Source organism: Patella vulgata, chromosome 5, assembly GCF_932274485.2.
Source record: "Patella vulgata chromosome 5, xgPatVulg1.2, whole genome shotgun sequence".
Classification (NCBI taxonomy): Eukaryota; Metazoa; Mollusca; class Gastropoda; family Patellidae; genus Patella; species Patella vulgata.
The window spans coordinates 25,790,150-25,815,313 of NC_065883.2; the positions used below are offsets into that span (position 1 = coordinate 25,790,150).

At 34.6% G+C, this 25,164-nt stretch overlaps 1 protein-coding gene across 3 annotated transcripts in view; it reads left to right on the top strand.

The window, feature by feature from the left end:
* LOC126820881 (estrogen receptor) overlaps positions 1–25,164 on the top strand; it is a 137,928-nt gene that overhangs the window by 15,988 nt on the left and 96,776 nt on the right. For 2 of the 3 annotated variants that reach the window (XM_050549026.2, XM_050549028.2), the window contains exon 1: positions 4,234–4,376. The exons of the other annotated variant lie outside the window; for it this stretch is intronic. The gene's annotated coding sequence lies outside the window, so the exon portion shown is untranslated. Of the gene's footprint in view, positions 1–4,233; positions 4,377–25,164 lie in introns of those variants that run through there. 3 annotated transcript variants of the gene reach the window in all.

Consider the following 25,164-nt stretch of genomic DNA (forward strand, 5'->3'; position numbering starts at 1 on the left):
AGCCTCTAGAGTGTCCACAAGCAATTATGGACGATGGATGGACAAATGGGGGCTTTGACAATATACAACACACAATTCAGTGTGGGCGTACAAAACTGTATTTAGTACAGATATGCTCCTTGAGCACTCATTTGTTCAACCCACAAAACTTATTTTTGTCTGAAAGTATCATTTCCTAACTAAAGTTATAGACACACAAGTCACATTATGCAAGCCTACAAGAAATTAATAACTGTCAACCACAATTTGATCATTTGAATATTGGCGCATATTGTGCTTAACCACTCTATTCGTCTTTTGACACCTTTTTGGCTTGTAATATCTGGTGTGATATAATATTGGACCTGGGTGCTCCATGGGATCCCATGTCACTGATACAACAACCTATTCTGTTTTTATTGAAAGATAAAACAAACTGATTTGTTTGATGATGGGGGATTGGATCCCCAAATGATCTAATGCATGCACTTCAGATCATAGATTCTTGCATTGAGTCAACTGATCTGGTTTCGATTCCCAGCTTGTACATTACAAGGAGTAGAGTCGCTAGTCTAAACTAGCAGGTTTTCTCCAGGTCCTCCAGTTTCCTAACATTGATAAACACGCCTAAGCACCAACAAATTATTGAAATAAAATTGAAACAAATGTAAGTCCTGAAATGACCTTGTTTGGAGGGGCAAAGCTGGGGCAAAGTCCAAGGTTAAGAGGGCAAAGGCACGAGCTTCAACTAGGGGTAGGGGGCCTCCCCCAGAAAATTTTGAAAAACAGGTTGCCGGAAATGCAGCCTGGCAGTATTTCAGGCACTGATCGATGAGGTAAAGTGTCAAACGAACGGACTTGCGAATCACGACGAAGCCCACTCACGAGCGTCAAAGTAGGGAGTCCTCCCCAAGAAAATTTTGAAAAATAGACTGCCGGTAATGCTGTCTTACAGTATTCTGTCAGGCACCGATCGTCGAGATAAATAGATCAGCCCAGATACCGTTCGTCGCCTGATCACTAGTTTATCTGACTAGATAACAAAATGTCAAACGACCGGACTTGCGAACCTCAACGAATTCCCCTTGTGAGTGCCAAAGTAGCGAGTCCATTGGGGACCTCGCCAAGAAAATTTTGAAAACTAGACTGTCGGGAATGCTCTACAACATGCAAGTTTATGGCTGAGTGGGGATGTGGGATTTATTCACCGTAGAAGGTATTGATTACCGAAACTTATCACAAATACTTTTTTTTATTTTCTAAAATTATTGGGGGGGGGGGCAAACAGAGGGCAGACCAGATTAATGGGGGGGGGGGGGCGCCGCCACTGAGTAGACATTAAACCTTATTGCTCTCTCTCTGATGATGATGTCAGCTTTATGTTTCATGTTTATCATCAGATGATCAAAGGGAAGTGGTTTGGCCATTCAGATCATAAATCAATGCTTGTTTACATTTTTGCATTAAGAGAAAGTCTGCCACAGAGCTGGCCAGTTGTATGTGGAATGAAGTGTATGTGGGTTTAATATTGATGTTTTTTTTTTATGTTCTTCCTACTGTATCCAACTAAATAAAGAATTTGTATATTAATCAGAAACAAGGTGACCTAGCTGAAAGAAAGTATAGAGTTTAATGATTAACATACGTTAATAATATCTTCTTGTTAAAGATGCATACATGCAAAAGTTATTATATATATATCTGTCTATTACAGGTCTTTATTTTTGCTTCAAATGTTGTATAAATTATCATTTAATCATTTATTCACTTGACAAGCCTATAATCAACTCGCTAGAGTAAGGATGGCTGAGATTTAAATGGATTAAAACACATGCAAGATTTAAAAATTTAAAGATAAGTTGGATAATCAAAAGACTTAGCCTCGATTGTCAAGTACCTTTGCTATGAAAATAAACAATCTACACTACATCTTCAAACAGTTATAAATTCGCTCAGAATAAAGTAATTGTACTAAAATTTATCTCTTTTTAAACTATTATAGCAAGAGGAGCCACGGTGGCTAGGTGGTTAAGACGCTGGCTCGCTAGCCTGGAGGTCGGGTGTTCGATCCCTGCATTGGCCGAGAAAGTTCATCTGGATTTTCCGACGTGGTTTTCCCTTGTCAGTGGTGCAGAACGGAGGAAAAACCGAGGTCCAGTGTATACATTGGAATGCACGTAAAAGATCCCTTGGCAGTTGGAATTCGATATCAGAGTAGGCGATAGTGCCGCTGCCCGGGCAAAATTTCTCTCATAGCACACTGTATGGCGTATGCCTGTCTTCATTAGCCCAGTATAGGAGCAGAACAGTAGGACATTAAACCCCATTTCATTTCATTTCATTATAGCAAAAACGGTCAGCTCTATATCTAGATCTTACATAATGTATCTTTAAATTTAAGAATATTGTTAAAGACATTCGTGAGATTTTAGTCTATTTTCCTTGTCTGAAAATTACAAATCAAAATTTTGAGCAATTCAGAACTGATTGCCAGATTTGATTAAGAAATTTAATTGTTCATTTGTTTGAGTGACTCAGTTGTGATAATCAGTTACCATTAAATCAGCAAATATATAGATGTAAATATCCAGGCACTTATATTTTATACAGCATTGAATTTGGGGACTTACTGCCAACTCCACATGCACATGACTAGAATGAAGTTTTGCAAGAGCTTTTTACCCTGAATTAACCAGTTTTATTCGTTAAAATATAACTTGAATTGCTCATTATGTGCTTGCATCATTTCCTAGAATTTCTTCAGGTGTGACATGGATGTGCAGGTTATTACTGTAGATCAGGTATCATTTATCAAGGTATCACGAGTATTATATCCTTCAAATCAACCAAAAGCAGTTGATATTTCCTATATCATTAGACCCTCCTCCCCCATATTTTAGAGGAGACACAATGGCTCAGTGACTAAGATGCTGGCTCGCTAGTCTGGATGTCTTGGGTTCGGTTATGGTTTTGGCCGTGAAAATTGTTCAGATGGGACGAAAAACGAGGTCCTGTGTACACATTGGCATGCACGTAAAAGAACCCTTATTCGATATAAGAATAGGTCGCAGTGCCGCTGTCCAGGCAAAATTTCCCTCATAGCACACTGCATGGTGTATGTCCTTCTTCATTAGCCAAATCGGTGCAGAAAAGTAGGATGTTAAACCTGATTCATTTCATTTCATTTCCATATTTTAGAGATCGGCGAGTGAGCAATGTAGGGATAGAGGGGTGTCACCTGTCCACTTCTTCAAGCAGTGATTGCATCTAGTTACATAAGCTTCTCAGTTTAGGGCCAACCGTCCAGAAACTACTATGTGTTCGATAATGCATATAGGCATTTGCTTTTTATGGTCAGCTATCCAACTTAATTACCCCACATAGTATTAGCAGTGATGCAAGGTCTTACATTCAGAGTACATTGTATAAGATTCTTTAACAAACGTGCAAATTGTTTTAATTATCTATTGTGTTATTGTTTGTGTCAAAAATGGCTATTGGTTGCCAAAAAAATATCCATTTAATATGTCTGATAAATTTCTACATTGATATTAGAATTCATAAACAAAATTGATAATTTTTGCAGATAAGTGTTTTAGTTTCTGAATTAGCTCATAATCGCTATTCTTAATATTTGATTTTAAATGGATATATTTGTAAGAACAAGACTTAAATGTATGGTACAGCTAATTAGTAGTGTACACACATGACTGTATTTATCTATGGAGGTCCTATGTCATAATACACTGACCCGATTTAAACAGGAGCTGACAAAACAACAAGTTTAATATATGTACATATACATAGATATATAGCCTACATACACCAACTCAACTCATTATAATATTCAGGTATTGCAACACTGATATTAAGTGGAGTTCCCCGCCAGGATTGGCATTCTTCAATGTTTCGAATTGATTGACCAATCTATTTATAAGCTATATTGATTTTTGTAATCTGTACTGCTCAGTTTTCTATGCAGGACGGTTTCCACTGAGAATCAATGAGGTTAACATGTACTTCATGTAAACTAAAACCTGCCCACAACCACTGCAACTATAAACTGATGCGAAAACTGCATATTATACATATTATGTACCATGTGCATTTGACAATCTTGTCTGTAAACATGAAATATTTTGGTCTAGATATTATCTTGCTGTGAAAAACATAACATAAAGTTTGAGACGATGGTGCATTTAAGTTCGTCGAATCTGGGTTTAAAAACATCTTGACATGTCGCGGCGACATTTTTGTGTCCTTGCAATTGATTTCACCTGAATAATATAAGAGAGTAGGATCGGAGATTGTTTTGTCACTGTGAATGTAGAGTTCTTGGTCTTCCTGTCGCATCTAATGTACACATTGGAGTAATTTCAATTGGATTTCATGCTCAAGTATGTATGATTTGATCTATTTATGTTTTATTTATGTAGAAGAGATTTTAATATTTAAAAGCGTGTTTGTGCTGTATGTATATGTCGTTCATATAGTGCCAATGAGATATATGGGGAAAATGTAAAAGCATTCTGCCCAAGTGCAATGTTAATTTCATATTTACCGAATTACCGAAAGACGAAGGATTGACTGGTTTGGGAGTCGGATAACAGATATACCCGTGTATTTTGTCACATGATCCGGATGTTTTGATGAGGGGTCAGAGGTCAGTTGCGAATTTTTGTAAGGCGATTTTAAAGACATTTCTGCGCATTCCGGATGTTTCTTCCATCTGAAATATACTGTCATATTTCCGGTTCCGTTAAAGATAATGTAAATTGAAAAGAGATTTTAGTTCATAAATGAGACGTGTTTTGGTAATGAGATTATCGTCGAATTGTCTCATATTCAATTATTATAAATATATTTTTTGTAAAATTATGTACTCAATTATCATATAATGCTGGTAATGGATTAATTAGGGGTTTTGTCAGTGAGGCTGATTCACCATTATAGTTTGACTTGTCATGTTTTGTGAAAATACAGATTACATCGTATGTGGTAGTTCTAATGGGGTTAAACCATAAAACCTTTTAATGTACCCACATTGTAATGTGGTCATTTATTACTGCCGATTATCCACTCACTATCCACATCTTCTTCTGCATTTATCATTGATCTTTGTAAAGTGGTGGTATATTGTTTATTATTTTGTTTAGATCATTTAGTTTTAGATAATTTGAACCATACACAAAATGAAATATAGTTTGTTTCGCCTTTCATTTACAAAATGGTAATCTGGATGTGACGTTATGAGATAAATAACAATCATTTCATAAAATTTGCCTTGAAATGTGATAGTATCTTACAAAAGCTAATCGGATGAGTAAAATTAACTATTCATAGAAAGACTATACCTTTAGTAACCTCTCCATATAGACCTTATTGCAACCACTGTGTATCTTTGTGAATAATTTTGAATAAAATCCCTTTCTTCACCTAATATTTGACAGATAACAGAGTTTAAACAACAAAATTTATTAGTTTACAGATACATAAATGTAGCTGATGTCTTACCTTTAATGGTGTAGTTTCGACCCCAAGTTCGCACATGACAAGGAGTAGAGTTATCAGCCTAACTACATGGGTTTTCTTTGGGTCCCCCAGTTTTTCCCCACGACTAAAGACCACTGTGTGCAAGCCAGTTATTGAAATAAAATTGTTTCATATGTTAGTCCCAAAATTACCTAGTTTATGTCGAGATGACATTAACTCTTTCGCTACCATGTTCTGTCTGACTTTCCATCACTGCCATGATCAGCTACCACTGTCTGACTTTCCATCACTATCATGATCTGCTCATTCTGTCAGTTTTTCCATCACTACCATGACCAGCTAATACTGACTCTTCTTTCCATCACTACCATAAGCTGTTCACACTGACTCTTCTTTCCATCGCTACCACAGGCTGTCCACACTGACTCTTCTTTCCATCGCTACCACAGGCTGTCCACACTGACTCTTCTTTCCATCGCTACCACAAGCTGTTCAGACTGACTCTTCTTTCCATCACTACCATGAGCTGTTCACAATGACTCTTCTTTCCATTGCTACCATAAGCTGTTCATACTGACTCTTCTTTCCTTCACTACCATGAGCTGATCACACTGAATCTTCTTTCCATCACTACCATGATCAGCTGATATTGACTATTCTTTCCATGAATAGCTTGAACTGATTACTGCGACTTTTTCCATCACGTTCCATGAGCTGCTCCCGGCTTTCCATAGCTACTGTGAGCTGCTCACATCAACCCAGCTTTCCATCAGTTGTGCTAAGTGGCTTGAAGCCGACCTTGAAATTGCAATTTGTATCTCTGATTGGCTTTGCATTGTTGAAAAAATGCAAAGACTGATCATAGGTCCAGAAAATAAGGAATTTTTATACCGTTGGTAAACAACTAGCTATAGGCTGTGAAAAATAGTATTTATTTATACCGAAATCCCATTAAGATGCGATTATTTGTTTCACCAGGCAGAAATAAAAAATAACTTAAAATAATCTTTTAAAGATTCCATCTGTGCATTATGCCATAATCGAAAGTCAGTCAAGAATGAACTTGAGCACAGCATCAAAATTAACTTGGTATCAAAAGAATAATCAGAGTAGCAATTATTTGATTAAATAAAAGACATATTTCATGTAGAAAGATATACAAGTACACAAATTTTCTTAGTGAACAATTTAATAATTAATAAACAAGGAAACAAAGATATATAATCTAACGGAAAATAGGCCATTCTGGGTTAAAAATTATTAAAGAGTACAATGACCCCAGAAAAAAAGAGTGACATGTAATTTTTTGACATGAGTTACATAGTGACATCACATCAAATTTTAAAATTGATGTTTATTTTAAGTGGTTGGTTAACCATCACATGTTAAGTTTACTTTGTTAGTTTGTTGGGGGGGTTTTTTGTTGTTTAATTATTAAAAATGAGAGATTCAGGTATAATTGATATTTATTTTTTTGATGGATGTCGGACATGTGATACTTGACCTCAGATTAAGTGTAAATAACATTATGAATAAACTGTTTAATATAAAACAATATCTACATTATATGTTGTTAAACACTTAACGCTTACTTAAAAAAAAAAGAAATTGGGTTAAACATCCTACTTTTCTGCACCGACTGGGCTAATGAAGTTGGACATAAACCATGCATACACAAGCACTACAGCCTACTATTATTTCATATTCCAACTGTCAAGGGTTCTTTTATATGCACACCACTGTATACACGGGACCTCAGTTTTCCATAAAGAATAGGTTGCCAGGGACAGAAACACAGACCTGTCAACTCTACCGCATAAAAAATCATGCATATGCCTTTGATTTTATTGTTGGTATACTTCTGTATAGCATTGATGGTAAAACTATCTTCTCTTGTGGGTTTTGTGGTCGAGTGGTGTAATGAGATCTGTCATTGATTCTAGTATTGTGGTTCAAACCCACGAGGAGTAAGATCACCTATCTAATCTCATGTTCTGTGTTTTCCTCTCATTGTATAAGGACCCTGCTCAGAAGAGAATTATTGAAATAAAGTTATGCCATGTGTTAGTCGTAAAATGATCTATTTTGTGTTGAGTGGACAACAGACAGAATGCATAACCTTAAATGGTCTAATTTTCCTAAGTTTTTCACTTAAATCTACAAAATTTTGTGAAACTGAAACAATTTCAGGTGTTTAATATTTATTAGAATGTCTTAAGGTTGAATCCTTGTCTGGGATAAAGAACAATCATAGTTCATACTTGCCAGGGGTATTATAATTAGGCTTTGTCATTAATAATACAAATACTGTATATATATGGTGTAACTTGTTCAGACCAACATGATTGAGGTAACCAGTTACATTAGGCTAGCTTAACTTTATTGTTGCAATCCTTGACAGTTGGAATTCATTAAGAGTAGGTGTAAAATTTCCCACATAGCACACTGTATGTTAGATATTCACTTTCATTAGACCTAGGTTGAGCAAAATTTCTCTTATGGCATGTTGCCATATATATGTTATCTACATGTAGCCACGTTGGGCAAAATTTCGCTCATGACACACTGCATGTCATATGCATGTGCGTATTAGCTTGGTTGGCGCAGAAAAGCAGGACCTTAGACTCTAATTCATTTGGAACAAATAAGCCAGCTTAAATTCAACATCTCTAGTTTTCAAGTGGCTTGAACTTAAATTTACCATCTGAACATGGTGTCTTAAACTTGTCAGCTTATCTAACTTTATCATATGCTCTTTTCAAAGATGCGCAGATGCTTTATCAAAGTCCAGTTTAAATAGAATTAATGCGCAGCAAACTGCCTAAATTTGAATACATCAAAATAATCAATACTTATCATGCGTCCTGGAAGAGCAAGCATAATATAGCACCCACACAACACCTACATGTAGCACAATTGTAAATTCACATACTGTGAAGTATTGTAAAATAAATATCTATGATGTGTCAAATTAAAGTGTAAACAACATGATATTTATCCCATTTCATTCATTTCTATTAGTTAATTTCAAAATGTAGCATTATTCATTTAGTTTTTAATTTTTAATTAAATTTTTTATTATTCTTAATTTTCATTAACAGATATTGGAATAGGGAGCACTTAAACATACATTATGCAAGAGCTAAATCTGTCTATTGCAGGTCTTTCTTTAGGCCTGAAATATTATCTAAATTATTAATTAGACATTAATTAACCTATCCAGACCATAACCAACTCTAGATGGCATCGCTAGCTTGTGATCTTATGTGGATTATGAGCCGATTTACTGCATAACTTAACGATTAAATGGATAATCGAGACTATGCTGTTTATTGTACTGACTTTAGTAATGATGATCAAGGCTAGCCAGAAATTTCAACCGCTTAGTTCTCGGTTCATAGTGGATCAGTTTGAATGAAATTTTCGGCAAAGCCTGACAATTTAGGGATGCCTGCTCAAGTGACATCAACGGCTGCACACATAGATTGTCTGACCTCTTTTCATTAGGGAGCACTTAAAGATACATTATGGGAGATTAGATAAAGAACTGAGAGTTCTCGCTATAATAGTTAAAAACTAGATAATGTAAAGGTAATTTGTTGAAAATTTCAGTCAAATTGGTCCACTATAAACCGAGATATCAGCTTTGTAAATTTCCGCCTAGCCTCGTTCATCATTACTAAAGTTAGTACGTTAAAAAGCATAGTCTCGATTATCCATTGTTTTGATTTAATTATCAATGAGCGTTTTCAGCATATAGGATTCTAATCCAGTCGATATCGAAGGCTAGCCTTGACATCGAGAGTTGATTATGGTCTGGATAAGTTAATTAATGTCTAATTAATAATTTAGGTAAGATTTCAGACCTAAAGAAAGACCTGCGATAGGCAGATTTAGCTCTTGCATAATGCATGTTTAATGTATATGTTGATGAACATGATAGTGAGCGGATGTGGAAAAAGTGAGAGACTTAAATGTACAGGAATTAAAAACAACAATGCGATGAATTCTCCTTCCACTGCTACCACCAAGTCACGTGACACAAAAATGACTTCTTTAAATAGATTTTTTATAGCTTTGTGTATTTCCTCGCGAATACTATGTTTTGAGAGGCATTTGAAGCAAAATATTGATAGATTAATTAGTTTGAATATGTTTTTAGTCTAAATATATCATCAAATCACCCAATTTGTACATGGGAAGGCATCTCTAAGACTCTATAAAAGACAGTGTCGGATTAAGACCTTGAAGCAGCGGACACACTAGCCAAAATTCGCCAAGAGTGTCCACTGTCATTCAGCCGAATGATTCGCCCTAATCAAACATGTATGAATTATATTCGCCTAGTGTGTCTGCTTCGCCGAAGCATTCATCCGATGTAGAATTTATTAGCCAATCACCACTCCTATCGAGAAGTCATGTGATTGTTTGAAGACATGGTCCAGCCATGTTTAAATCATGTGACGTGAAAGGTGATGCAATCGTGTGGTGAATCGGGTGAAGGATTCGGCTAGTGTGTCCACTCATTCGGCCAAATCATTCAGCTAGTGTTTCCACCGCTTAAGAGATATTAAGAACTGAAAAGATTACGGAACCAGCCCCCATATATATGTAATTCAAAATAAAAATAATACCGGTACTAAACCGTAAAATAAAATTTTATCTTCCATTGTAAATCTGGCACTTAATCCTTGGCTGCATGTAAGCTATTGCAGTATATTTTTGTTCCCCACATGTCTGTGCTTTTCAAATATTGACTGATGTGTTTTGTATGCAACAATAATAGATTGTTTGTAACATACATAATGTCCTTGTTGAATTACATAGATTAGAACATTCTGACTTGTGTTACTTGAATACATTCTGCAGGTCACAATGCTCAAATTACAACCTTGACAATGATTATATCCTGTTTACTGTATTATAAATATTTTTGACTTTGGTGAAGTTATATATACATGGACCCCGCATGAGAGTGGAGTCAATGTCCTATTGCAATACATATTTAATAATATTTTCCTAGTTATGGTAGGCCTACCCTACAATCTCCAGTAACTTTATTAATGTAACAGTTCCATTATATTTTATTACCCAATTGGGGTCATGTTGTCTACATAATTACTGAAGTCATCTACAAATATTATCTTTCCCCATAGATTTTATAATCATGGGTTCTAACATAAGTTAGTAATCAGTTTTATAAAATCGTATTGATGAATACTGTTATTTATCATTTAAGTTTTCTGTGATATTGACTAAACCAGGCTATATTTTCTACCTATAAAAAACTGATTCTAAATAAATGAAATGAAATGGTGTTTTATGGCATAATTATAAATAAATATTTAGTTCCTTGAATTAATATGCCATAATATGCAAATTATGATACTTAAATAATGCTATTTCTACAGTTAGCCGAGTTAATTTGTATTCCAATCAACATGGCAACCTTTGGATCACCAAGATCATTATGTTTACTAAATTCTTGATTGGCCAAGTGCCATTTATGTGGATCAAATAAAATTGTTGTGGAATTACAGTTCTTACTGTGGGATTTTCCTTTTATTTGCCGGAATTTGCCATAGCATATTTTTCCTACTTGCCATAGCTTCAAGAAACTCTATGCACGCTTCTGAAACTGGAAAAACCCAAGCTATTTGAATGGCTAGTAGACTACAGTGTCAGTGTGTACAGTTGGATAAATCAAATTACACCAAGCAAACTGCAGTCTGCAGATGTTTGGGTACAAATGACCTAACTACTGTGTTTCAATGATTCATCTCGGTAGCCTAGAGGTCGGGTGTTCGATGCCTGCATTGGCCAAGAAAGTTTATCCAGATTTTCCGGCGTGTTTCTCCCTTGTCAGTGATGCAGGATGGAGGGGCTGACAAGAACAGCTGTCTAGTCGTTCGGATGGGATGGAAAACCAAGGTCCCATGTACACATTGGCGTGCACATAAAAGATCCCTTGACAGTTAGAATTCGATATAAGAGTAGGCCGTAGTGCAAAACAGTAGGACGTTAAACCCCATTTCATTTCATTTCAATGATTCATCATAAATGAAAACTGCATATTCATTTATCAGTATTTGTATGATTAGTAAAATTTAATCATACTTAATTCAAACACCTGAATTAATCAATGGCCAGTTTTGACCGACAAAAACAGTAAATATTTAAATAGACATAGACAAAGACTTAATCTAATGTAATAATAGGCCTATAAGTATAGCAACTGCACAAAAAACATTATGCCAAAATCAATACAGCATATGTTCAAAATATTCTTTATCCTTTGTCACTTATATATCAAGTTTTTTTCCTCATATTGTTCGCAAAGGTTCCTCAGGAGTTTCTAGCATGGTTTCCCCTTGTCAGTGATGAAGGATGGAGGGCTGGGCAAGGACTGTCCCTAGTTGTTCACTGTCATTGAGTCATGTGGCCTGGTTTTGATTCCCTGCTTGTACATGACAAGGAGTAGAGTCGTCTGTCAAATCTCATTTGTTTTCTCCGGGTCCTTCGGTTTCCTCCCATCTCTTTCGTTGCTTGTTTATTTACAGTCCTTTCTATATCAAAGGTTATGAAAATAATTTGATGTTTTATGTGCCAAAACATCAAGGGGTAAAGAAGTTTGTAAGTTCACAGAAAGGTCACATACATGTTACAAAGACGGCTTACATGCATACAGAAAAAAATATTAACATTCTATTTAATATACTGGTAGACATATTTTCTGAATGATTCAGGAGATTACAATTAATAATTTATTAACAATTATCATTTAAAATGTTGACGACACCTAATCAGTAGCAGTGATTTCTTGCTACATTTTAGTCTCCCATAGGTCACTTGATATAATTTCATTTTATAGTTATTCAGGATAAACTTATTAGAATTGTATCTGAGAGTAAAGATTAATATGAAAACTTATAAGTAACCAATTCAGTTTGATTAAACATACATTATGCAAGAGCTAATTAAATCTGCCAATTGCAAGTCTTTATTTAGAAATTTAATTACATGACAAGCTCAAAATCAACCCTGTAGACCTTTGGATGGCATGGATAAAGCTTGGATTTAAACGGTCGTCCATTTAAAATTAAATCAAGAAACGGACGTCACTACCGGAAACTGGTGATGAAAGTGAGGGTACCATAGCCATTGACAATGTTACTTGATAACCGAGAATATGTGGGTGGAGTTATCGTCTGTCAATCATACGATCGGCAATTCTCGTAGACGGTGCAGACACAGTTGATGCCCATTTCTAGTCCAAACTTCCAACAGTGACAACTCCGTTCAGAATAAAATAATTTCACAGAAATTTTCAATGTTTTCTTTTTTTTATCATCTATTTTTATACGCCCACATGGAAATGTGGTCGTATATTGCCATCACCCCTGTCCGTCCGTCCGTCTGTCGGGTTCGTCCGACCGTCCATCGTCCACAATTACTTGTGAACACTCTACAGACTACATTTATCATCTGATTGTTTTGAAATTGATATATGTTGTTTGCATTAGTAAGATGAAGAAGCCTATTGAATTTCAATAACTTCCGTTAATTTCTTCTGGACTAATGGCCCTTGTTTCACTTTGTTGCACCTTGTGAACGCTCTAACAACAAAAGTTATCAACCGATCTGTATGAAATTAATATACATCATTTAAATTAGTAAAACAAAGAAGCCTATTGAATGTCAGCAATTTCCGTTAATTACATCTAGAGTTATGGTCCTTGTTTCACTTTGTTGAATCTTGTGAACGCTCTAATGACAACAGTTATCATCCGATCTGTTTGAAATTTATATACGTCATTTGAATTAGTGAAACGAAGAATCCTATTGAATTTCAGCAATTTCCATTTATTACATCTAGAGTTATGGCCCTTGTTTCACTTTGTTGAATCTTGTGAACGCTCTAATGACAACATTTATCATTCAATCTGTTTGAAATTGATATGCATCATTTAAATTAGTGAAACGAAGAAGCCTATTGAATTTCAGCAATTTCCATTAATTACGCCGTGAGTTATGGCCCTTGTTTCACTTTGTTGTACTGTGTGAATGCTCTAACAACACAAGTTATTATCCGATCTGTATGAAATTTATATACATCATGCAAATTAGTAAAACAAAGAAGCCTATTGAATTTCAGCAATTTCCGTTGATTACATCTAGAGTTATGGCCCTTGTTTCACTTTGTTGAATCTTGTGAACGCTCTAATGACAACAGTTCTCATTCGATCTGTTTGAAATTGATATGCATCATTTAAATTAGTGAAACAAAGAATCCTATTGAATTTCAAGCAATTTCTGTTAATTACGCTATGAGTTATGGCCCTTGTTTCACTTTGTTGTACCTTGTGAACGTTCGAACGACAAAAGTTATCATCCGATCTGTATGAAATTTATATGCATCATTCAAATTAGAAAAACAAAGAAGCCTATTGCATTTCAGCAATTTCCGTCAATTACATCTAGAGTTATGGCCCTTGTTTCACTTTGTTGAATCTTGTGAACGCTCTAATGACAACAGTTATCATCCGATCTGTTTGAAATTGATATGCCTCATTTAAATTAGTGAAACGAAGAAGCCTATTGAATTTCAGCAATTTCCGTCAATTAGGCCGTGAGTGATGGCCCTTGTTTCACTTTGTTATTCCTTGGGAACGTTCGAACGACAAAAGTTATCATCCGATCTGTATGAAATTTATATGCTTTATTTGAATTAGTAAAACTAAAAAGCCTGTGGGATTTCAACAATTTCAGTAGATTACTTCCAGAGTTACGGCCCTTGTTTTAGTTTTTAGAACCTTGTGAACCCTCAAACGACGAAAATTATAATGTCATCTGTATGAAATTGTCTATTAAATTCCCCTAATTACCTACAAAAGAATAAATATGCGACAACCCTTGTCGACTGCTCGGACGATTTAGCTGCTGTTGGCGTATGTTTCGTTGCCTGGCAACCTATCTTTTAATAAAATTATTATAGCAAGAATGGCAAACTCTTTATTAAACTCTTAACTAATATATCTTTAAAATAGAAGAAATGTGTTTATCTTGTTTTGTACATGATATAAGTTTAGCTGCTGAAATTTTGTACTTCTTTAATTTATATACATGTATTAAGTACTGTTTCAAACCAGCAAACAGGAAAAATAATTCAGTCTAGAAGTTATAAGTGTGTTTGTGGCATCAGTAATTAAATTACATCTGATATTTCTATGCATGTGAGATTGAAAGTCTAAATAACTGTCAAACATTACACAGAGGACTTTTCTGTGGAAATAGAATACGAACCAATACATATATTTAAATTAATACCAGTAATTTTAGACAATGATTGATTCTAATCAATTATAATGAATTCTTTTTTTTTTCGTCATTGAAATCCATGGACATCCAATTATTTATTTCATTTGAACAACATTTCAAGCTGTTATTTAGATACACTAAAACTAGTGACAACTGGCTTGAAAAGCTGTGTACAGCACCATAGAGGTTACCGAACATGTTTAAATCATTTAATTTATGTGAAATTTGAATTTATAATTGAATATAAACTTTGAACTCAAATGGTTTATTTGGTAGAGTTGACAGGGTATATATAGTCAAGCAACCATGACAGTGAATAACATTTTTGCTATAGAAATTGCCAATCATGAACTCGAATATATTTTTTTAAAATTTACGTTATTTTTTCCCCCCATGTACTTTCTGACATTTTATACATTTATTTTTCCAAGTTAGTTTGACTGAAGGGCGTGTATGGAAACGAACCCTTGGCAGTTGGAGTTGAAGAGCAGAACAGTAGGACGTTAAACCCCATTTCATTTCTCTATAAGAAAAAGACAACTTCATTATTGTGGAGTTCATTATAATGAACACATGTAATAAATTTTTAGTTTCATATTTTAGCCACTGGACTGGTGTCTCTGATGGGCTTTGGTACCAAAGTTATCTTCTGCCCAGTAACTTCAGATTCACAAAACCAGACTCAAACCATGGCACCAGTTATTTATTGTTAGTGACGGCTGACAGATGGTGTGGGACTGTGCTTGTTATCACAGAGCAGTAGTCAAGTCATCAGGGTACTGGGTTTAGTGTCTATACCAGATTAGAGGTATCACCTGCAGATCTGCAGCGTGCTTAGTCATTTGGATGGAGCAAAAGAATGTTACAACCATGTCCACACCAGTGTTCATGTAAATGAAGCCAGTTGGATTTTGAAGAACAGTTTGAATATCCAGTATCTAGGCAAAATCTTCCATCTCTGTATTGCACATATAAACTAAATGCAAAATGATTGCATGTTAGTCACAAAATGACCTAAGTAATGAATTGGTGTGACATTAAGCACGGCGTACATCTGCATGCATACACCAACAATTTGGCAACTGGCAGCAACTGGTTGGTTGCTCAGTTTAGCGCATGTGCATCGTGATTTTTGGAAATCAGTAGTTCATGTGATTTTTTCAAAATGGAGAATATCAATTTTGGCCATATAATATGTGATAAACCGTATATTATATTTACTTTCAACCTTGCGTTAATTATCTCATAGAGAAATACATCAAAATAGAAAGTCTCATAATAACAAATTTCCTATGTTTTGTTCTTTCAGCTAATTCACTTTAGCCTGTAGCCTCTTTAAAAAAAACAGTTTTTCTTTCTTTTTATCATAATTAAGTGTATCAATAGTGAATCCACACTGATAGCGGCAATTGCTGATAACATGACGGTCCATGTGATCCCTTGGTCGTACAAACTGGATACAATCAGTTGCCATTTGTGCATAGATTAGCCATTTTTAGAGAAACTGAGTACAACTAGTTGCCTGAAAAATAGAACACTAGCAACTGGCAGCAACTGGTGGTTTTCCAGTCACAAGCGTGCCTACATTGACAAAGACCAGCAACTGATCGTATCCTCTCGGTGTTTCTAGTAGCTGCCAGTTGCCGGCAACTAGTTGTCTCCAGTTGCAAGGGCCGATGTACGCTGTGCTTTATACTCCTTTCTAGATCTTCATGTAGCCATCAACCTCTGCTAATCTACAATCAAACTGTAATTATTCAAAAAAAAAAAAAGAAATATAAAGGATTTTTGTCAGCACACATGCAGGAAGAAATTTTTAGTGATGTGCAATTTAATCTCAAAAGACATTTCAGGACATATGCTAGATCCCATTTATTTCATTCTCTATCATTCTCGCAGATTCAAGCTAGATGCCATTTATTTCATACTCTATCATTTCAATATATTATGTTAGAAAACGGCAAAAACACCATTTTACAGAATCGCTCTAAAAGGTAAACATCAAGATAATTATCCAGTAGTTAAAAAGAAAGCAGAAGTGAACGAATATAAAGAAATAAAGAAATAAAGAGACAAATGTTAATTATCTATCTATATATATATATATGTAATGTGTTTATTGTGTTATCTTCCTCTAAATGCCACTAAAAAAAAAGGCTAATTAGTCTACCTTCAGGAGACCTTTATTTCTATTGGTCGATAAAATTTGTATTTTTGTCAGAAAAAGTACACAGATCCAAGTTCCCATAAGTGTAATTTTAAATGCTATTGTTTTTTTGTTTTTTTTTTCATTCTGTCCATATTACTATAGGACATGCGTAAGATGTACTTACCTACTGACCTTTACAAAATGTGAAATGTTGAATGTAAAAAAATTAAATTCTGTAATTATATGTAAATGATTTATGTAGGTAAGTGATTCTTTTGTGCCTTGAACATAAACAAAAATTAAATTTTTTTAAAATGATTTCTATAGGCAAGTTATTTTTTTTTAAGAACAGATATTTCATTTACATGTATGTACATGTATATAGTATATATTATATTTAATGAAATATCGTAACTTAAAAAAATATCTACATATATATACTATTCATATCAGTTCATTTTTCAAATAACATGTATCTGAATATAAATCGATATAAATTAATAACTTTGGACTAACATATGGTATATTTTTATTTCTATAATTTGCTTGGGTGCAGGGTCTTGAGCCGTGGTGAAAGCCTGGAGAAAAGGTTAGGCAGAAGAATCTACGCCTTGTCACATACGAGTATTTGATCAACTAGTATTGAATCAAAAATCAGGTACAGTATGAGGGCTGGCTGAAGAGTTCGATTTCACCCACTCATGCCAATGATGTTGCAAGCCCTGGATGTCGGTCAGGAAGAAATTTTCTTCAGCCACCCTAAAAAAGTCGTTGACAGCTGACATGACGTCATCGTTACTAGGAAGATGGAGACCAGTTAGTTCCTTTTTCGTTTTTGGAAACAGGTCTCATCCATGGTTATGAATCTGGCCCAAAAATTATCAGGATCTGCTTCAAAACCGAACAGATTGTCACAGGACATCAGGAATCGGATATGTTTCTGATCCCCAGTCAAGATCTTTGGCACCCATCTTGCAGAAACTTTTGTCATTCCTAACTCATTGGCAATAATATGCTCAACCCTCTCATGAGAGATGCCCACAACACTGCCAATAGGTCAAGTGGTCAATCGTCGATCAGCCATCACCATGTCATGCACCCAGGTAATGTTTTCTTGAATGATTGCTGTTGTTGGCCGTCCAGCATGCGGGTCATCATCAAGGCTCTCTCTCTGCCATGCATAAAATTATGCAGCCCACTTCTTTACTGTGGATAAATTTTGTCCATTTCTGGTGATTTCGATGAGTAGGTTCACAAAATGGTCTTGTAGGAAGACAATAATAACACTACAGTTGCAGTTCTTATGTCTACGATTCATTCAATGATTTTCAGGCATAGAACTTTTCAGCCAGCCCTCGTACATAGTACCTGGAGAAGTCACTTTGACTATCATTGCTATACAGAAGTAGTTGTATGCATGAGTGAGGATAGGCGGGAGCAGAAAAATCTGGAAATACTTTCCTGGCTAGCGTTAGGATCAAACACAGGACCTCCTGGTTAGTGAGCTAGTGCTTTACTAACTGGCAGACCTTATGATTTAAATAATTAGACCACCTGGCAATCCAACGAACCCCTAAACAAATTCTGGCCCCGGTTTTACAAAGCTTTCTCAGACCTAATATATATGCTCTAACATTTCAACACAGACTTTGAATACTTGTTCCATGTGTAAAATAACCCAGAGGACATATACATGTAACAGTCCAACTGTTTGTTGTGTAGTAATGCAGATACAAGAGAAAATAAAAAAAGTATTTATAGCAAATCCCCCACCTAGAGCAGTTCTTGTATAAATTATGACGTCGTAAACATCTATCAATGACAGCTGATTCATTGTGTAGTTCTTTATTTAATATATTAATATCAATAATATATGTATACGCATACTTTAATTAACTTATACCAAATCTAAGTTTAGTATAAATTAGCTGAGGTTGTTGAGACAAATCAGTGGAGCTTGGGAGCTCACCAGAGAAGGTCTCTCTGATTCGAGAAGACGGAGAGCAAAGACGAACAGGGACAGAGCAGAGAGAGACGCACAGACAGGCGTATGGACTCACCCGTGTTCAACCGCTGCCTTGGCAGAGAGGCGGAATGGTAGAGTTAACATATTTATGTACCGTCTTGATGAGTTCCTGTATATATTTTAAGTACCTGTATTGCTGTTGTAGTTATGTAGATGTGTTGTATTCTGTTCCGATGTAAATAAACCATATATTTATTAAACTAACCTCTGTTATCACTAAGAAAGTGTTACAATAACCAATATGGATATAAATTTAGGGAGGAACCTCTGAAAATCTTGACATTTCCTTGTAGCATTCTTCCTGTCTTCATTAAAGATACATTAGTTAAGAGTTTAATAAAAAATTTGTTATTCTTATTATAATAATTCAAAAATAGATGATAAAAAAGAAAATATTGAAATTTCATTCTGAGCCAAACTATCACTGTAGTTTTGACAAGATGTGTGCATAGTGGTAACCAGGACACTGTCTCACTTCCCCATTTTTAAATTAAATTTTTAAATGGTGAACCGTTCTAATCTAGTTAAAATCTTGAGTATCTGATGCCATCGAGAGTTGATTATGGTCTTGTTTTGTTAATTAATGTCTAATTAATAGTTTATATAACATTTCAGGCCTAAAGAAAGCCCTGCAATAGGCAGATTTAGCTCTTGCATAATGTATGTTTAACCTGGTTTATGTAGGAAGTAAAAATATATATTTCATTTTAATTTTAGAAATTTTTATTATAGATGTACATATTGTTTGCAACACTCAATCACATTCAAGTTCGTTATGTCATAAAAATTATATTCATTTTCTGTTTGTACTGTTCTTATTGAAATGGCATCTGCAAAAAAAGTTGTCTATAAATCATGCTATACACAAGACAGTTTATATTTCACTGACAGGTTATGATAAAATATGTTGTAAGACTTCCATATAATATTGATCAGAAATTAAAGGAACTAACTGGATTCTAGTACAGATAGCATATAAAATATATTGAAAATTACTTATCTTCATAACAATTTTCAACCCTTTCTTTTTTGGGATAAAAACTGAGAGATTTTGTAAAAGTTGACATCATATTGGGGGTATGTACATGATAATGTCTATATGTAAGTTTAGTGGTTTCGCTCCCAAGAAGTATGGCTGACTTTTTAATTTTCTCTGGATTCACTGGTTTACTCATACTGCAGAAGACCCCTGCACTCAAAAGAATTATTGAATAAAGATTTACCATAATTATGTCCATCCCAAAATGACCTAAATATAATTTCTCTACTTTTCTTTCTGAAATCATACATGTGTATTTAATAATTTAAAGATACATTATGGGAGATTCGGTAACGAGTTGGCAGTTCTCACTATAATAGTTAAAAACTAGATAATGTAAAGGCAATTTGGTGAAAATTTCATTCAAATTTAACCACTATGAACTGAGAACTAAGCGACTGAAATTCCCATAAGCCTCGGTCATCATTACTAAAGTCAGTACGATAAACAGCATAGTCTCGATTATCCATTGAATCGTTTAATAGAGAAGGAAAGTTATGCAGTAAATCGGCTTACAATCCACAAAAGATTGCAGGCTAGCGCTGCCATCTAGAGTTGATTATGGCCTGGATAGGTTAATTAATGTCTTATTAATAATTTAGATAACATTTCAGGCCTAAAGAAAGACCTGAAATAGACAGATTTAGCTCTTGCATAATGTATGTTTAAAAGGAATAAAATAAACTTTATATTACTTAATTCTCAAGATTTCTCTAACATGTGATACAAGTTGAGCTTAATGAAACAGAATGTCAATCTATGTTGCTAGGGCTCATCTTCCCACAATTTTTTTGTTAATCAAATATTCCTTTCTGTCACTTTCAAAAGATTGAAAGAGAGAAAATTATAGTGGTTATTTTACAGATATACATCATGTAGTTGTTTGTGGTAGACATTCCAAAATAGGACTTGAATAACTTTCATCTTATATTTTTACATTGAGGATTAAAATACTTAAAATAGGATCCACATTTTTAAGACAACAGTAGGACATTTCTATTCTTTAAACTGGCATTTCTTAATGGCAGGATATATTAATTCTTCTGATTTCATTTATATAGAAATAGAACATGATATTTTTTAATAGGTTTAGTGTGGTTCTTAACCCGCAAACTACATTTTCTTTAAGCCACCTCATTTAACCCTGTGCAAAAAAAAATATAATGGCCATTTTGTTGGCATGCTTCAGGTCAAGAGGTCATGACCTTAGATCTTGTGAAGACCTCTAAGAAGAATGAAAGAAAACAATGGAATTAGAATATTGTATTGTTGTAGGGAAGTCAATTGAGACCTTGATTATTTCTATTATTTGATGCAAAGAAAGGGGGTATTTTGTGTGTACAGGACAGGTGACAGATACCAGTCAATAATGTACACATTATTTCTTAATGTCAGGGGATAAAGATGGTAGAAAAAAAAATGCCAGTCTGTGATAAATTGTTTATTTAACTAAAATGAAAAAATATTGGCAATATATAGGATCAGTGTCATAGCCATTAAATGGATTCAAAGAAAAATACTTTTTATACACTTTTTAAATATGGCCATTTATTGTCAGTGCTCCTGTCTTTCTAGGCTTCCATTCTAAAGGTAAAGGTTACCTATGAAATTATACACTCTTATTTATTGAGAAACAAAAGTTACCATTACTTTCTTCATAACTTTTGTAATGTGGACTCCATTAAATGAAATGAAGTCGGTTCAATGTCCTGTATTTCTGCACCAAGAACTCCACAAACTCTTGATTAGCTTATATATTAATCTCTTCATAGTGTCACTGATCATCATTTGCATTTTCCAGACAATATGTAATTTATCACAGCTTAATCCATACTAAAATAAAATCCTCTTGATTATTTGATATTTACTCAAGAAATTAAAATTAAAATATCAAAGTTAGATAATCACCTGGTTTGGATTCAATCCGATTAAACTAAGTCTCAACAAATGGTTATGGCAAAATTCTGTTGACTATATCCTATATATCGTCTGCAGTGGATGAGGAATATTAACAAAGTTTCAATGCACGATGCCTTTGTGAATACTGAATGGAATTGAACTATTTTTTGACTGATATTCAATTTAGATATTCAACTTTTACAATATTATAGTTTGAATGGGATTCATATTCCTTCAAATGTTATCAGAGATTTTAAAATAATGGATTAAATAATTTAATGATAAATAAAAATGGAATGGGGTTTAAATTAATGCACTTCTTTTCTGCATTTGAATGATCTGATAAACCGATTAATTGGCTTGGATTAATAATTGTCCATTGAAAGATAACCAAAAAGAAATACAGTCATATTAAAATGGCATAAATCAGTAAAATTGCTTTAGTTATGATATGCTTGTATATTCTCTTGAACCCTCCATTTTAAAACTCGAGTCTTGTTGACTTGAAATCAATATGTGTTGTTTCTATTAGTGCTAGAAAGAAATCCATCAAATCTTAAGAAATCTGATAATTACTACACGAGTTGTTGGTCCTGACAGTTTTCTTAATGCTCCAGTAACTAGAATAATAATTCAAAAAGCCTTTATGGGCTGTATTTAAGACTTAGGCTTCTGTGGGCATGTTTGGGCATAATTTTTGTTGCATGGCAACCCATCTTTACAATAAATGATTTTCTTGAATGTGTTCAACAAATTTTCCCAATTATAACATTAATACCTGTTGTTTGTGGGGCTTAATGTCAGCTTTCACCACAAGTAATATCACAGACACACCTGTTCACTATAGTGTGTAATTTGTGTATTGTGAATTATAGTTTCTAGCAAAAGGAAGAAACAAACCCTAAAACTTTCCAAATTAGATAAACAAATTGCCAATTTTGGGAAGAAATCCATCAATCAAGTATAATATATCTCTATATGAAGTAATATGGTGATCAAAATAGTCTTCCTCTGGTAAATTTGTTATGATTTATATTCTTTGATGTGAATAATCCGATGATGATTTTTAATTTGACAAGAGATTCTGAGACTCTATAATCTCAATTTTTTTTTCATGATTGTACAGAGAGCTTCAATATTCGCCAGTTTTATTTAACTGTCTATGTAATAAGGTTGGGGCTAGGATACGAACAAAAAATCAATACCAGATCAATTGAGATAACCTGGCAATCATTTTCTTGTACTTTGTACTCTAGTCTAGGGTATGTTATATAGACCGTGTATGTTAGTGTACTCTTACTTAATTCATTAATGAGCTATGGTGGCTCAATGAGTATGATAACCCGGAGGTCCTGTGTTCGATCCCTATGTTGACCGAGAAAGTTCATCAGGATTTTCCAGTGTGGTTCCCCCTTGTCAGTAGTGCAGGATAGTACGATAAAAAAAGGCCCTGTGTACACATTGGTGTGCTCGTAAAAGAACCCTTGACAGTTGAAATTTGATATAAGACTAGGTCGTAGTGCCACTGTCCAAGCAAAATTTCCCTCATAAACCCCATTTACATTACAAATTTTAAGTGTGCCAGGCACGGCATAGTTCAATTTTTACGCCCATTGAAATGTGGTCGTGTATTGTCATTGCCTCCGTCTGTCCGTCCATCCTTCCGTTTGTCAGTCCGGTAACCCCAATTGCTTGTGGATGCTCTAGAGGCTGAAGTTAATATCTGATTGACTTTAAATTTATACACAGTGTTTAAGGTAATGACACAAAGAAGCCTTTTGATTTTCACAGATTTCCGATAATTTCTGCCAGAGTTATGAACCTTGATCACTTTGAAAAATCTTGTGAACGATCTAGAGGCTACAATTAATATTAAATTATACATGGTGTTTAAGGTCATGAGACGAAAAAGCCTATTGATTTTCATCAATTTCCGATAATTACTGTCAGGGTTATGAACCTTGATCACTTTGAACAAACTTGTGAACACTCTAGAGGCTATCAGCCTCACTGATAATCCGCTACTGGTGGGCATATGTTTTGTTGCCTTTCAACCTATCTTTTTTAGTGTAAATGGGCCAAACATAAGCATGCTGTGTTGATTACGGTGCCAATTTGCCCCCTTGAACTGAGGTGGTCTCAGCACGGTGCCAGGCATGGCACAGTTAAATTTTTGTAGTGTAGTGGCCCTTTATCCCTCAAGCTTTGACAGTTCTGTCATGAGTTCTGTCAAACTGGCTGCCCAAACTAAATCAACGGCCATAATTGTTTTCATACGGGTAATTTGCATAGGGACTTAAATTAACTTTTCTGTAAAGAGTTCCACAATTTGCGTGTCTGGCACGGTTGTAGAGTAATGTAAATGGTTCAATGTTAGTTCTGAAATGACCCAAGTTTTGAGTGGAGATTTAATTGGTCTAATGGTCTAACAAGTGTGCTTTAGATCATGAAGTTTGTCATCGATTCCCCGCTTGTATGTGACAAGGAGTAGGGTTGCCTGTCCAACCTCGTGGTTTTTCTGTGTGTCCTATCCACCTGCTAAAGAGAATTATTCAAATAAAATTGAACCATGTTAGTTCCAAAATGGCCTAGTTGTGTTGAGTGGATGTTAAACCCCATTTCTCTCTCTTTGATACATATGGACTAAGTGAATTAAAATATAATAACTATATACCGGTATAACATTTTGGCCTTTTGCCACCACCAAACAATGTACATCTCAAATTTAGATAAATTAGAAAATCAGTCTTGGTATAAACTATAAAGGGAACATCTGAGGATAAGTCAACCCTAGTCCTCGATATATATCCACCAGTAAGTTTGTTTTTATAATATACTTTAAGTTATTGGAGTGCAAACATTTGACATTGCATTAAGCATTTGACATAACAACAATAAACACTGATTAGTCGAGATAACTATTCACCATCCCGATATGACGATTCACAGGAATGCATAGTTTTTGTGTTATGTTGAATACAGCATTGTGCAATGTCGGATCTAAATATTAAGGCCGTCTGCAAATTTCATAAATGTCATTGTGTAAAATATTAAATATATCCCATTATGTAAAGGAAGCCATATGACCTCATATAGATTTGACATGTTCTTGACCTCAAATGTTTCATAATCAGTTGTAGAATTAGGGTAATATGATGAAGGCTGGTCACATGATAAGCAAATCAATACATTTTTCATACATATTTCTGTATAGCAGTTTAAATATGCAACACAAATCTAACAGTAGGCCTTTGTTAGCCT